The 13,871-nt window shown below is 45.1% G+C and overlaps 1 protein-coding gene across 18 annotated transcripts in view; it reads right to left on the bottom strand.

Moving 5' to 3' along the window:
- The window catches only part of LOC118507703 (trithorax group protein osa-like), a 107,000-nt gene that overhangs the window by 92,426 nt on the left and 703 nt on the right, over positions 1–13,871 (bottom strand). For 11 of the 18 annotated variants that reach the window (XM_036046575.1, XM_036046590.1, XM_036046588.1 and 8 more), the window contains exon 2: positions 196–306. The exons of 2 other annotated variants lie outside the window; for them this stretch is intronic. The gene's annotated coding sequence lies outside the window, so the exon portion shown is untranslated. Of the gene's footprint in view, positions 1–108; positions 159–195; positions 307–384; positions 410–13,670; positions 13,782–13,871 lie in introns of those variants that run through there. 5 more of the 18 variants (XM_036046576.1, XM_036046579.1, XM_036046577.1 and 2 more) reach the window with 5 other exon arrangements.

The raw sequence follows: 13,871 nt of genomic DNA, 5'->3' as shown, positions 1-13,871 counted from the left end.
AACAACAACACAACAAGCTTAGATAATATGCACCCACACACACACACTCTCACACGCACAAGCTTTTCAGCAAACACGCGTCATGAGCTAAACGAAAAGTCAACTCACACACACACACTGGTTGACTTTTCTATCGGCTCGCGCGTTCCATACTGAACAGCACCCAACAAATAAAAATAAATAAATAATGCGAACCAAACACACTACAACACAACCGCTTTTCGCGGGCGAAATTTCCACTATCTCTCTCTCGGTCGGTCGGCGGTGTCAAACAGGTGGTCGCCAAACAGGCCCTAAAACATCTCCCTAGTGGATGAAAATGGGGAGGGCATGTAAAATCACTTCTTTTTTCTTCTATTGCTTTAGCTCGGTGAATAAAACTACCATAAATCATGCATCACACGTTCGGCTGGACGGAGTAAAATGCACGGACGGTAAAAATAAAAAATAAAAAATACACAGAACCCACAGCATACACTTTCGCATCCTACTCCAAAATCTACAATTAGCACGACTTATTGGTCCAAATTTGTGAATAGTAATAGAGGCCTGAGCTTGATCATAGGACATATGGCCTTCAGTGTGTTTGCCAGTCCGAATATTACTAAGACGATCGTGAGTCGCAATCGCCGGACTAGTATTGGAGAGTCCTGGAAGCCGGACAGACGAACAGTGATCTATCGTCACAAAAGAGATGAAGATTTTTATCACAACTGACACACATGTCCTGATGTCCTGAAGCGATCGTGAAGGGTAATCTAGCAACGAATTCTGAAAATAGAGAAAAAAGAGGAAAATAAGTTAGACTGATAACTGAAACACGTGTAACTAGAGCAAAAGGCAGAATGGTTGAGGGAAAATTGTGTAGATTGGAAGTCGAGCTTGAAAAAAATAGTAAAAATGTGACTAATACAATTATTGCCACGTGCAGCTGAGAGGTTAATCTACCGTTGACTCTAGCGCATAAATCGGTCTACATCTTGTGGATGGCTCGACCAAACATCAGTAGTTGTCGGCTTATTGGCATGAACCTGGAGTTAGACATTAGTCTATAAGAAACAGTCTAGTAGATCTTAACCAAAAAATGTTGGTGGGAGAAAAGTTGTCATCGCTTTCGAGCAATCATCGTCAGTTAACATGGAGATGATGAAATGATCAGCCAGAAGAGCCATCACTTTTTGGTGGTTAAATCCCAAAAAAGTGACTTTCTTGAGATGCCTAGCGACTTAAAGGATGGTTATAAAAGGGAAGTTTTAATATTCGTGTCATCTCCTACGATAGGGCAACTTTGCACGTTTCCCTTTCGCAAAAGCACAACTGTGTCTCACGTCTTCAACTGTCAACTTCATGAAAATTCACCTCCGAGCATGAAAATCGGAATGCTACGGTTGTACAAAAAGTTAGCCTGAGTGTAACACCACAGCAGCAACGGCACCGCGAGGGGAAAAACAAAACGCGAGAAAGCGCATCGAGTGAGGAAGCAAAACAAAAAAAAGATTTTAAAATCGGACGTGGCCAAAGTGGAGAACCGGCGATTTTGAAAGCAAAGAGAAACCGGCAAAACGGAGCATATAAATTGAAACGCGCTTTCGAAAGCACAAACCACGCGGTGGCGATAGTTTTCTTCGCCCTCTCTCTCTCTCTCGCTCTAAGTCCCACTCTTAATTCCACCGGATTCCGAGTGTCAAAAAAAAATCCCCCCGAGTGTTCGAAACAACGTTTTGAAGATGCGGGAAACGCGAAAGCAACAAACCAACAACACACCTCCGACCGCCGAGAGCTTGGAAATGGTTTGAGTTACCGGACCCCGGATGGATAGCAGCGCACGCACTCGCTTCAAAAAAGATACAAAAGCCGGATAAGCGAACAGCGCGTTCATGGGAACAGTCAGAAGAACTCATCATCATCTTGCCCTGTGCCCGTGCTTGCTCTGGTTGGCGTCTTCAAAAATGTGTAGCCCTCCCCAAAAAATGCACATGCACAAAGTTGGTGCTCTTCTCGGTCGTCGTGTACCAGGCAAACAACATTATTTTTTGGGAGAAATAATAATAAAAAATAAATAAATACACTAACACAATCGCCTCCCTAACGGCAGGCAACCTTCCCTCTTCGGGCCTGTCATCATCTCATTTGCTTTGCTTCACGTTTCAATAATTTTGCGCAGCAGCAGCTGTGCGAGCCACCTAACACGCCGGAATGGAATGATTTTCATATTTTGTTCAATTTTGGCCTCTCAAAAGTTAACTTTGTTCGTTGCCTTTTCGGGGCTCTCTAGCATCATCACCACCGCCATCATCAGCGCACGGCTACGTTCTCAGGCCTACCACCATGACACACTACTTATGATGGTCAGCTTCTTCAAAAAAGGTTTAGCTGCTTTACAAGCGTTTCCATTTTTTTTTTTTTTGCTCTGCCGGATAAGCTCTTACGGAGCCAACTGTGAAATGCGAAACGAACCTCATCTTGGGGAATATGAAACGGCAGCTCGCAAGCAAAGAACACTTAACCGTCGGTGTGTGTATGTCTCGTAAGATAAACGAGCGATTGCGCTGATGTTGGACAGAATGAACCACAGCACGCTCGAAACAACAATCAGCCAAACAACCTCTCCGCAACAGCAGCAGCACTACCTTCGAGCGGGAAAAGAAACGATGCCAATGGTTGCTCCGCTGGCAAAAGAATGGCTGCTGGAACCACATCCTGGCAATCGTCGCACCGGCCGCTCTTGGCTGCGAACGATGGGCGCGACCGATAGCGGCAGTCGGACAAAATTTAAGTAATTCGCTTTAATAGACTCGTGGATATGCTCCATATACTGCCATAACTAAAAAGTAGGAAAATAAATCAAAAGAGATGTTTGTAAACGTTTTTGAAGCCCTAACTTTAAGTGTTGCCTACATTGGTTTTCTTAAAATTGATCTTATTGAATATTATTGGGTTGTAAGTCCATCTTAAGGTAATATATTAACTAAAAACAACACATCTTCTATCTCTTCTTCTTTAACACTACAACTTTGAGAATATTTTGCTTCTAATTTCTGATTTCATTAGCTCGATCATGTCATAGCTAGATAGTCTGTCCCGTGCACTAGGAAACGGTCTGAATGTTTATAATCCGAATTTTAAAACTTCTTAGTAATCGCCCAGACCTACTACAAGACTATGTCACACAAGTATTTCAATTTCTTATAAAGTCTATAAAAAGTTACCACACACATCAAAAGCATCAGTCTGATTATTTTAATACCAGGAACGTCATGAGATGTTTCAATTCTTCATTTTAGGTCTGGAAATTGTCCCCAACGGATACAGATCGCCAGTACCTCTGCTATAAGCACGATAAAGTAGTTATTGACCAGAATACGAAAATCAAATTTAGTTTAGAAATACAATAGATGGTTAACTTTTGATTAAGATTTACATTTATAGCTAAAATTGTCCGACTACCTCTACCGAACCAACCCACGGTGATGCCTGCTGTTAACCTTGCTTGTGGTATTTATTTTCTTGTCTCGTTTGGCGTTCTGTCAAGCGCGAGAAGCTAAGAAAAATATGCCCCAAACCCGAGGAGCTGGGACAAACCAGCAAGAGAAATAACAAGAGAGAAGGAACGGGATTTCCGTTTCTTGTGGTTCCTCCACCACCATGGCATGCAACGGTGTGCGACCGGAGGGCCCGAAGAAAAAACTGACCACAAAGAAACAGAAACATAATGCATATAAAAAAGACCGAGCATGCAGTGTAAAACCGACGCAACACGGAGCGCGAGCGAAGTGGGCAAAAAAGAACGAACAAACGCCACTCAACACAACATCGATGTGCTTTCGAACCGAAACACAACACCGGGAGACTCGCCGGGTAACAACTCGCACAACTTAATGTAGCTTCGCCTCTCGGCAAAACGGAGAGCTTGGGTTGGCCTTTTGCTTGGTAAGAAACAAGCACCAACATCAGCAGCAGCAGAACCAATCTCAAGCTATATTTTTCAGCCCGTTCTGCGGCCAACGGGGGTATAGAAGATTGTTGTTTGTGAGCCTCCTTGCGCTCTTCATCAAGCGCTGCTGCCCACAGTATTTTTTTTTGTTTGGTACGGGTGGCCACAAAGTACGGGAGACGTGGATGAGAAGAAACAAAAAAATGCCCCACGAAGAATCTCATCTTTGACCGTATCCAAAAGGGAAGCGCTTACCCCAACCCCTTACCACCATCATCGCCATCATATTATTGTAAGGGGTGGAATAATGAAGATGAAGAGAGAGAATGGGAGACAGCCCAAACCAAAAGTGGAACCCCGAGTACGCCGCAGCTCCGGAACAACCGGGGCCAAACGAAAGAGGCGCGCGCGAAAACCCGGGTCAAAAGGAAGAAATAAATAAATGGGGAAAAAAGTACTCATACACAAAGCGGCCATCCGGGACCCGACAACCAGAAGAGACAACACACACACACATAAGGCTGCGTCATTCTCTTGCCTCGGAAGATCCAGTGTCTTGTCCGCTTCAAAAACCGCGAACCATTCTACGGACGATCTTCAGGCGGCCCCTGTGGGACGAACGGATGGAACACGAGCGAATAAAAGTGTGTGTAGCCCAAAACCTTAAATGAAACCACCATCTCCTCAACAAGCGCTAGTCATTCTGAGCGGGGAAGGGGAAGCCCAAGAGAACTTGTGCTTGTACCACATTCGCAGCGCAAAACGATGGTGTAGAAGTTCGCATCGATCGCAACAACGAAAAAAGAGCAAAACAGAGTACGCACAACCCCCCTCTGGCAACCTAATCTGCGCTTGCCTTTCAACCTGAGAAGACTTCCCGCCCCGAGTACGATCATCATCTATTCGCGATATTTAACGCTGTTCTTACTCGCTGAAGTTCCAGGCGAGGAAGAACAACGCAGCAACCGGCATAAACAGCGAACGCATTTCAATTTTTTACCAAAGCAACGAGGATCACTTGATCAGCACCAATTGAGTGAGGAAAACAAATATTAATCCTGTTCGCTGTCTCTCTCTGTCTCTCGTTTTCGCCCACATTCATCCTGTGTTGCCTCCTCCTGCTTATTGCCTTTAAAATGTACTTCCTCGATGGACGATAAGTTAAAAACTTGACATTTTACGACACATGATACCGACGACCTTATGCTTCAGGTACGCCCTGCTTCTGCCGTCCGCTTGCTCGAGAGAAGTCAAAGGAGTGCGGAGATTAAAAGTTTGATCGTCTAGTGAGATATGTTGATGAGAAACACACAGCTTTACCATGATCAGCAGAAAACTCTTGGGGGTTGATTTTTAGAGGAAAAAGAAATTGCTGCCTGAAGTTCGAGCTGAGAAAGAATTGCTCGTTTTGTTCTGCGCCTTGATTGATTTTTATACCAAACCCAGTATTCTGGAACAGTAGTTATGCAGATGCCGGCCATTCTGTCGGACGTATCAACTCCATAACTCCATCTACCAAGTCTCCTCTGTCCATGTAGACTATGGTTCGCTGTACTTTGGTGAGATCTTCGTACAGCTCCTAGGGCTCGTCAACATAGGATAGCTTCAAACCAATGATGTTTACGCCATCAGCGCTTCGGAGTAGGAAGTCAATTGCTGGCTGTAAGTTAACAAACTAAAAATTATTCAAAGCAAGTATTTCAGCAAAGTTATCGTTAATGACACCCGTAAGCCCTCTGTCACCGGATCCGCCAGGACACGATTGCAATTAACCCGTGTGATAAGTTCCCAGGCAAGCTGCTTAATTTTTGCGAAGAAACGCACAGCTTACATCACGTAAAGCACTTTACGGCAAGCAATAAAAAGCCTTTAACGGTCCCTTTCGGCAGCGAAACCGAAGGCGCACCAAACTTCAAAATAACCGGAAAGGCTAAGAATTCAAGAGAGCACGACCTGCCGAATGCTTGGCAGCGAACTGAATGGAAGCATACCAAACATCACCAAAAAAAAGGGGAAACAACCACGAAAGACAAACCGGACACCTTTTTATGACGGCGATGACGGATGACAGAGAACGAAAAACCGGCATCCAATCTCCGTGGAACGCCAAAGTGCAGCATCGGGGAGGCCGGGTGGCTTTTGCATGGGAGAAACAATTTGCAAAATCATAAATCAGGAGTGCCCACAACGAGCGGCTGGCTTGGGAAAGGTGCGAAATTCAGTCCCTGCTTTGCATTTTCAACCTCGTTTCGGTTTTATCTTCCTTCGTTTATTAATTTTCGATAATTTACCACCACCGCTTAGCCTGCGGGATGGATTTTTAATTTTACTTTCCGTCCTAAGGGATGAGCGGCACAGAAGAGCAACAATATTGCTACTGGGTGTGTAGTTAACATTTTACTGTGTGAAAAGCAGTTGCCTACTCCGGTGTGCAATAAAAACAGTTCAACGTTAGCACGTCCAAGTAAGGATTCTCTGTGCTTCCGCGGGTGGATAGCAGGAAGAAGATACACATTAAATCAGCTACCGGCGTTCCGTTACCCGGTAAAGAGCATTTGATTTATGGAACTGGCAACGCTCGCCTTAACGTCTTCTACCCCCCCACGGTAGAAGTGATCTTGGAAATGTATCAATTAGAGAAGCTGCTGTACAGAATGGAACAGAGCACGGGCAAACAGAAACATACCGATCAGCTGATTTTTGTTTCGCTTTAAACGTAGGCATTAAGACATTAAGCCATGATGAGGCAACCGGCACCGGGAAGTGTATCACGAGCATGGCAACGCTTGTCAATACCGGGGTGCCGACAGCGAATCGAAAACATAAGCCATCGAATTCAGAATGTTACCATAAAGGTGCTTTCTTTTCTATGATATTTGTGACTATTCTAGTCTGAGTCTAAGGTCTCGTCACTTTGATCAACATAAAATTCAAATTCTGAGAGATATTAACAAAAAAAAAGCTGACCTATCTTTGTTCAGTTTGGATACGTTATTAAAACGATCATCTTCAAGAGCGCTAAATCGAGAACCAGGTTTAGTCCAGGACTCAAAGAAAACTAATTCGACAAACTCCTCAGTACCTCAACCGGCTCAACGCACAATGGATGTTTAATGAGTCAATCAACAATTTCTCTTCCTTTTACATGTTTCTCTATTCCGTTCTAATCATCAGCTTAACTGTTTGCGCTTGATAGAATAGCGAAAAGCATATATTAATTTGACATTTCTAGCTTCTCGTCTCACCTTTTTTTTCCTGACGACGAGAAAATAGCCGAGCTTGTCTACGAATTTAAAAATTATCCATGGAAAATGGCTAATTACTAGTTACGTCGAATGTTTCTCTATCCCGTACGCCGGACGAAGCTCTTCTACCATCGGCCTCCCCTTGGCCACCCGTTTTTTTTTTTTAATTTAAACCCAACCATCACAGAAAAGAATGGCCCCACACAAATGTCAGACGAGCCTCGCCAATTCCTCGCGAGAGAATCCCGGGCACCGGAGATAGCAAAGAAGTACGGTGGTTTGCAGAAGAATAATACATTGGACCACGTTTATCCAATCTCGCTTTGCTATGGCTCTTCTCCCGACACACACACACACACCAAACGGCACAACTTTGCGTTCCGTGCCATCGTCGTGAAAGGTAACCTGGGTGGTGGTTGCGGGAATAGGAATCGGCAGAGCCCACGTCCATTTAATCAAGGTGCAGCCAGCACAGCAGCACAATTTGAAATATTGCCACCGCAGCACGGAACGGTTGGATTTATCTTTTTTTTTTTTTTACCTTCCTTCGCCCATGGCCCCTTGGTTTCGTGGTGAGGAACGCAGGCAGATCCAGCGCTTTCTCGGTTGTGGTGATGCTCGACGCTGCTCTGCTGAGCTGGCGTCGTCGTCGTCGTTTTGACCTTCTGTTCCAGCAATGGGGACCAGCATTCAAGATGAAATCATGCCTCCGTTTTGCCACGATGATGTGAAACACACTGGCACGGCTGATCGAGGCTGACTTGAGCGAGTTCGCGCTTGCATCCACAGAAAGCGAGAAACTCCACCGTCGTCGAGAGATCTCCGGGACGGGACGGGCCAAAAGATCGCAATCGTTCACCAGCCCTCCCCATGCCAGCAGCTTGGGGTCTCGTCCATTCCGAGGATTTGTTGTTTTTTTTTTCTTTGCTTCTCCATTTTCCGTTTGGAACCAACATTCGCGGCAGTGCAGATTGCTCTCGTGAATTCAAGCGGAGACCAAACGATCAGCTAAATTGACTCTTTGCCCGTGTGTCCCGTGCCACATACACGCGGGAGCTTGTGTATCCTTGTATCCTTGTGGATGCATATTTAGTTACCAGTCTCACCCTCCTCTTGTCAGTCCTTCCAAAGGGATCAGAGGCTACAGGGAGCGAGGGTGTGTGTGTGGCGCGAGGCGAACGCGCGTTACATTCCTTAATCACGGCACCATACAAGGCGCTGCTCGCGTAAATCGACCGCCACAGAGCGAAGCGAATGGAGCGCAACAGTGGAGCCTTTATAGTTCGATTCTTCGGGCGCAATTCCACCCGATTCCGATTCCCGCGAGGGTGCCTAAAAGGGTAACCATGTGCAAGATTGATTATCGATCGTAAAGCAACGCGGCAACTCTTGGCGGATAGAAATCGGTGTGGTGAAGTTGGTGGAGGATGGTGTGCCTACCGTGTCTGTCTGCTCTGTCTGTTATGCATAGGCCACAATATGATCCCTTATTACTCGTCTACTGCACTCACTCCCCACCGACGAGTCAATGATGGTCTGGCCCACATAAAGGACGCACAGAACAGAGAAACTCCCGAGCGTATTGTATGCGTTGAAATTGATTTTTAAATACACCCGGCATTGTGCGAAAAGAAGCATATAGACAGATGGAGTCGCCGGATAAGAAATCTTGTATCCAAGAAAAAAAAGTTGGAGTTTCTTCAATCCATTCAAATAAATTTGAAGGACTCTTGCTTGAGTAAGAACAATTTAAATAATTATCTTAATATCTGTATACACACAGCATCACGTCGCTCACTCTTAACCTTCAAAATATGATGCCAAATGCTGGCTGCTGCTGCTGCTGCTGCCGAATGAAGAAGAAATTGATAATGTTGCATCCATCCAAGACTCTTCTCTACAACCGGACCTACCTCACTGTTTGGGAAAAGGTTGGTCCTTTTTCGCAAATCAACCAACCCCCACCCCGATGGGATAATATGGAACAACACAGCAGCCTGGGAGAACGAAAGCGGATCTCGCCCTGCGAAAAGGGGCCACGTGCAAATGGTGGCGTGAGGGGAAAAAACAGCAAACCACCCCCCCCCCCCCCCCCGCAAAAATCCTTCACTCGCATCACAATCAGGTCTCGCCTCGCCGCTATTCATTCCCGTAAAGCATTGTATTGTACTCGTGTATTTTTTTTTTATCTTAGTCCGTTTACGTTGTCCTTCTTTTGTGTTTTGCATTCGCGCCAATTAAAAGCCTCAAGAATGCGCGTACTTTTTCATATCGGTTTTGTTGTTTGGCTTGATTCAAGTTCGGGGTTTAAAGAGATTTTTCTTACATAACCTTACCAAAACATAGGACTTGAAGCCTTTACTAACTCAGTATTTAGCAGCAAAACAAGTCTTGAAATTGAGATTGAGGCAAGCTCAGAAATTTCTACTCCAATCCAACACTCTCGCCACATTCTATACCATGACTACCATGTGACTTTTCCAGTCCAACCACACGCGCGCTCGATAAAATAATGAACTTCCGGGATTTAGTATACGCTGGCCCCCAAAACCCGTGAAGCCAAACCAACCGACTCACGGAGATATATGGTGTGTGTGTTTGACGTTTTGCCGGTTGCTTGATTGTGGTTTGCAGGCTGATAATAAAGGACCCGGCGAAAAGGAAGCACACACCAACAGTTACGCCAATGGCAAACTTCCCACCGGTGTCCTCCCCGATGTCTGTAAACATCAAAGCCAGAGGGGCAGAGGCATGGCAGTAGGAAAAAAGGGCATGGTTGCCACACAACAGGAAAAGAAGGACCAGCAAAAAAAAGTCGAGACATTTCCCTTTCGTTTCGTAGCGCACCGGCATCGTGTTGAAGGTTTTCGCCTTTGGTGGCACTTTTTGCTGGCGAAGGGACACAACATAGCAGCAGCAGCAGCACCAGTTCGTAGTGTGAGGTTTCGGAACTCCACACAATGTGCCGCGTGTGGTGGTGGCTCACAGCGCAACCGAATGGTTCGTCGGTGTTTTTTTTTTTTGCTTGCTTGCTTGCTTCCTTAATCTTTAGCCGCCACCCAGCCCTCTAGCGAAGGGTGGACAACCAGCCAGGGAAAAACAACAGCAACAAAAAAAAACACTCTTTTGAGAGAAGACGCTTTTCACTTTCTTTTACCCTGACTGACTGACTGTACAATGTATTCGGTGGTGTGCAATCGCGAAACCACTTGCCGCCACCCATCCTTGCAACACCGGCCGAGCCCAAGTGGACATCTTTTTTTAAGGGCTTTGGGAAAGGATGACACACATATTCTGAGGGCACAGCGTCACACACACACAACAGGCCGACACCGTTCAGACGATGGGACGATATGGCGGGAATAAATAATCGACCCTAACCATATCAAAGCCTCTTTATCGATGACAACATCAACAACAGTTGGTGTGTGTGTGTGTGTGTGTGAGTGTGTTTCAAATGTTGTCACAGCGTTTCGTACAACGAAAGCAGCATTCCGCTTATAAACAATCGCGCGCGCGTCCCACTGACATCAAGCGAAAGCATGACAGACGTCCACCAAACGGCCAACCAATAAACCGGAGCTCTTAGCCGCGCGTCTGGGTGGGTGGGCTTGTGATTGGGTGTTTGTGGAGGAGTACGAAACGAGCTTCGTTAGTTTTGTTCTGCTACCGGTACGCGCAAGGCAGCGAGATTGTAGCCCGCGTACGTGAAACTAGAAGCGTGTTGATAAGGTGTGTACCACCGGTGACGAGTGTCATATGTCAATTTGCTGTTATTTATTGGGCTTTGCACATGCATGCAGCTAAAAACCCGCACACATACACACATGGGAGCATCGCCGGTTATCTCGATACAACATCATGCTAAAGGAAATCAAACCGCCGCGTATGGACGCACTTCCCTCACACATTCATCATCAAACACGAACGCACGTTTTTATCGGACGGTTATTCTCGGGCTTCCAAAATGAGCGGAAACGAGTTGCACTTTTACCAAACAAAGTGCATTTGTGCAGAAAGGGGTGATGTGTCTTTGACCGTAAACATGCCTTTTCAAAGAATTGAGTGCGCTTCTTGGCTGAATGTGTCACACCTGCCGTACCGCACCGACTTGCAACAATTGTGGATTGAGGATTTTGATGCTAAAAGAGACAAAGAAAATTATTTTTTAATTACTCAAACTCTTAATTTAAAGCTGGGAAGCTTTGGCCGAGTACAAACAAGTTATACTCTACATAGGTAAAGAGACGAAAGAATACCTTAGTGGTGGAAAGTCTTTGTAATCCATTAAAAAAAAAAAACATTTATCCAGTCGTTCTCAAACTTTCCGTGCTTTTGTGCTATCACTTACGAGAAATTATTATAATAAATATTGTCTTCTTCATGCCAAAAAACACTTCTCAAGCGCTCTGGCATGCTGATCAAATGATCAGCATTAAATAGATCATTTTTTGTCATTTTTCCAAAACTTTACTTAGTTTTCTTGTACTAAGTAGATGTGTAAAAGCAAATAATGCCAAACGAAATTATTTTTTACGATTGCAGTTGCATAATTCCTTGGCAAAGCAATGCTTTTAGCAATTCCTTGCTGATTTACAAGGAATATTTCCGTAATGTACACAATCGATAATGATGTTAGTGCTGTGAAACATGTAAACTAGCACGTGGTAAATCGTTAAACTTTGTATACATTTAAAAATTACAACAATACATTCAATGTAATATCATAATCTTGAATTATACAAAAAGACATCTCAGCCGCAAAATGTAAAAAAATTAACCTTTTTTTTATAAAAGTTACATTGCGTTTTTTGAACGTAAAAATATCGGATTTTGTTAACAAAACATAATAAAAATCATTCCACAAATTTGTTGTTGCTCTCTCGCACAACGTCACGTATGAGACTCTCTCTCTCTCTGTTTCACTTCTCACGACATGAGGAAACGTTTCTCATCCATGTTTCACAGGTGAGAAGGTTACGGGTTCCTATATCCACCATCCCAAACAAGCAAAGGTCAAGACCCGCAGTCGTAGATCCCGGTGGTCCTTTATATCCTTATTTCCCCATGATTACGTTTTCTTTTTACCGGATACCGAAACCATCCCAAACACACGATCGTAGTCACGAATTTCGCAAACAGTGACAATACGTTTTCATCTTTCGCTTGCTCACTTCTCATCTCACGTCGCCTTTTTTCCCAACTCACTCATTCACTATCTAAGTATGCTGTGCAGCCACACAACACATCACACCACAGCAAACAAACAAAAAAAAACGGCCAACATAAAACAGAACCATTGCACCTTGAAGAAAAGCAATTGGTGCACACAGGTTGCTTAGACGCGTTCCGGAATAACGTTTGTCTGATGATGGTTCATTGACAGATGGAACAAAACGGCCGAAACTATCGTCCCCTCACTCTTGGCGTTCTCATTTTCTGCAGTGCCAACCGAACGGACCACACTACGAAGTTTTCGGGAACAAAGAACGACGCCGTTCGAGTTCTCGATCGAAGAAATTTTCACACCCGCACACCGTGGGCCACGAACGGTAAAGAGGCCAACCGACACGCACCACGGGCCTAAAATGTTTAATCTAAGACACGGACTTTAGGGAAATAAAATTTGTACCACAAACCTGTAAGAACACGACAGCAATAGCGAGCGCTTTTTGGCCAGTGTTGTTGGTGAGATTGAAACGCATTCACAACTGGTCACTACAACTGGCTGGACAATGGTGCTGGATGCTGTGCGACTCGTCACAGCAGAGCGTCGTTGCGTCCGACTGGAATGCCGAATCCGATTCATTCGGTTGTTCGGGGTTCTAGCACAGCACGGCACATTTGATGCAGTGGCCAGATAAGATCACACACATGTCCGGCTTTAGCGGATGTTGGAAATGGGACCGTGTGGTGTCGCGCATTTCCCACGACGAAGACGGCGACGATGAAACGGTGCAGTAAGCCGGTTAGTTGCGCTTTTCCTCCGGTGTACCTCGCAAAGCCACCATCATCCAGCCGTCATTAGCAGCTTCCTGTCTTGATTATTCTTGATTGCTCCGTCTCTTTCGCGCTCGATTCATTTCGTTGTTGTTGAAAACACACAAATTCTCATTGCCGTTACCACTGTCGGAGATCGAATCAATATCGGGGACCAATGTTTTCAAATGACCAAACACTCTTACACCACTTAACTACATAATATAAAAACCGTCACTTTTGCCCGACACTCACGGGCACACAAAACACTGTCCGGACACATTATCCAAAACTAAGGCAGTCACTTAGGGGAACGAAACAAACCCGTGTACCGGGTGCCGAGGAACACTAGAAAATGTCGCAGCCTTCTTCGGTGATCTCGGTAACGGCGGAAACACATCTCTAGAGCGCGCGTGCCCCAATACGAAGTAGGCAGTGCTTTACACACACACAACGGGCAGCAGAAGAAGGAATGCAGAGTGTCTCTAATATTTGGCTGGTGTGGTACACACCGATCAAAACGGCCACTTTTCCAACGGAGCATCAATTTTAAACGGTGCGATTCCGGTCTGTTCCGGGAAAGCAGGTGTCCGCCCTGCCTTTCGATCCGAAAGTAGCGTCTATTATCTGTACAAATACTTCACGGCATTACTACAATCACGTACACTGCAAAGAGAGAGAGAGAGAGAGAATGAGAAAAAAAAGGTTACGAA

This window comes from Anopheles stephensi, chromosome 2 (genome assembly GCF_013141755.1).
Source record: "Anopheles stephensi strain Indian chromosome 2, UCI_ANSTEP_V1.0, whole genome shotgun sequence".
NCBI lineage: Eukaryota > Metazoa > Arthropoda > Insecta > Diptera > Culicidae > Anopheles > Anopheles stephensi.
Note: the sequence above shows the minus strand (reverse complement) of the source record. Positions and strands in the feature narration are given on the sequence as shown.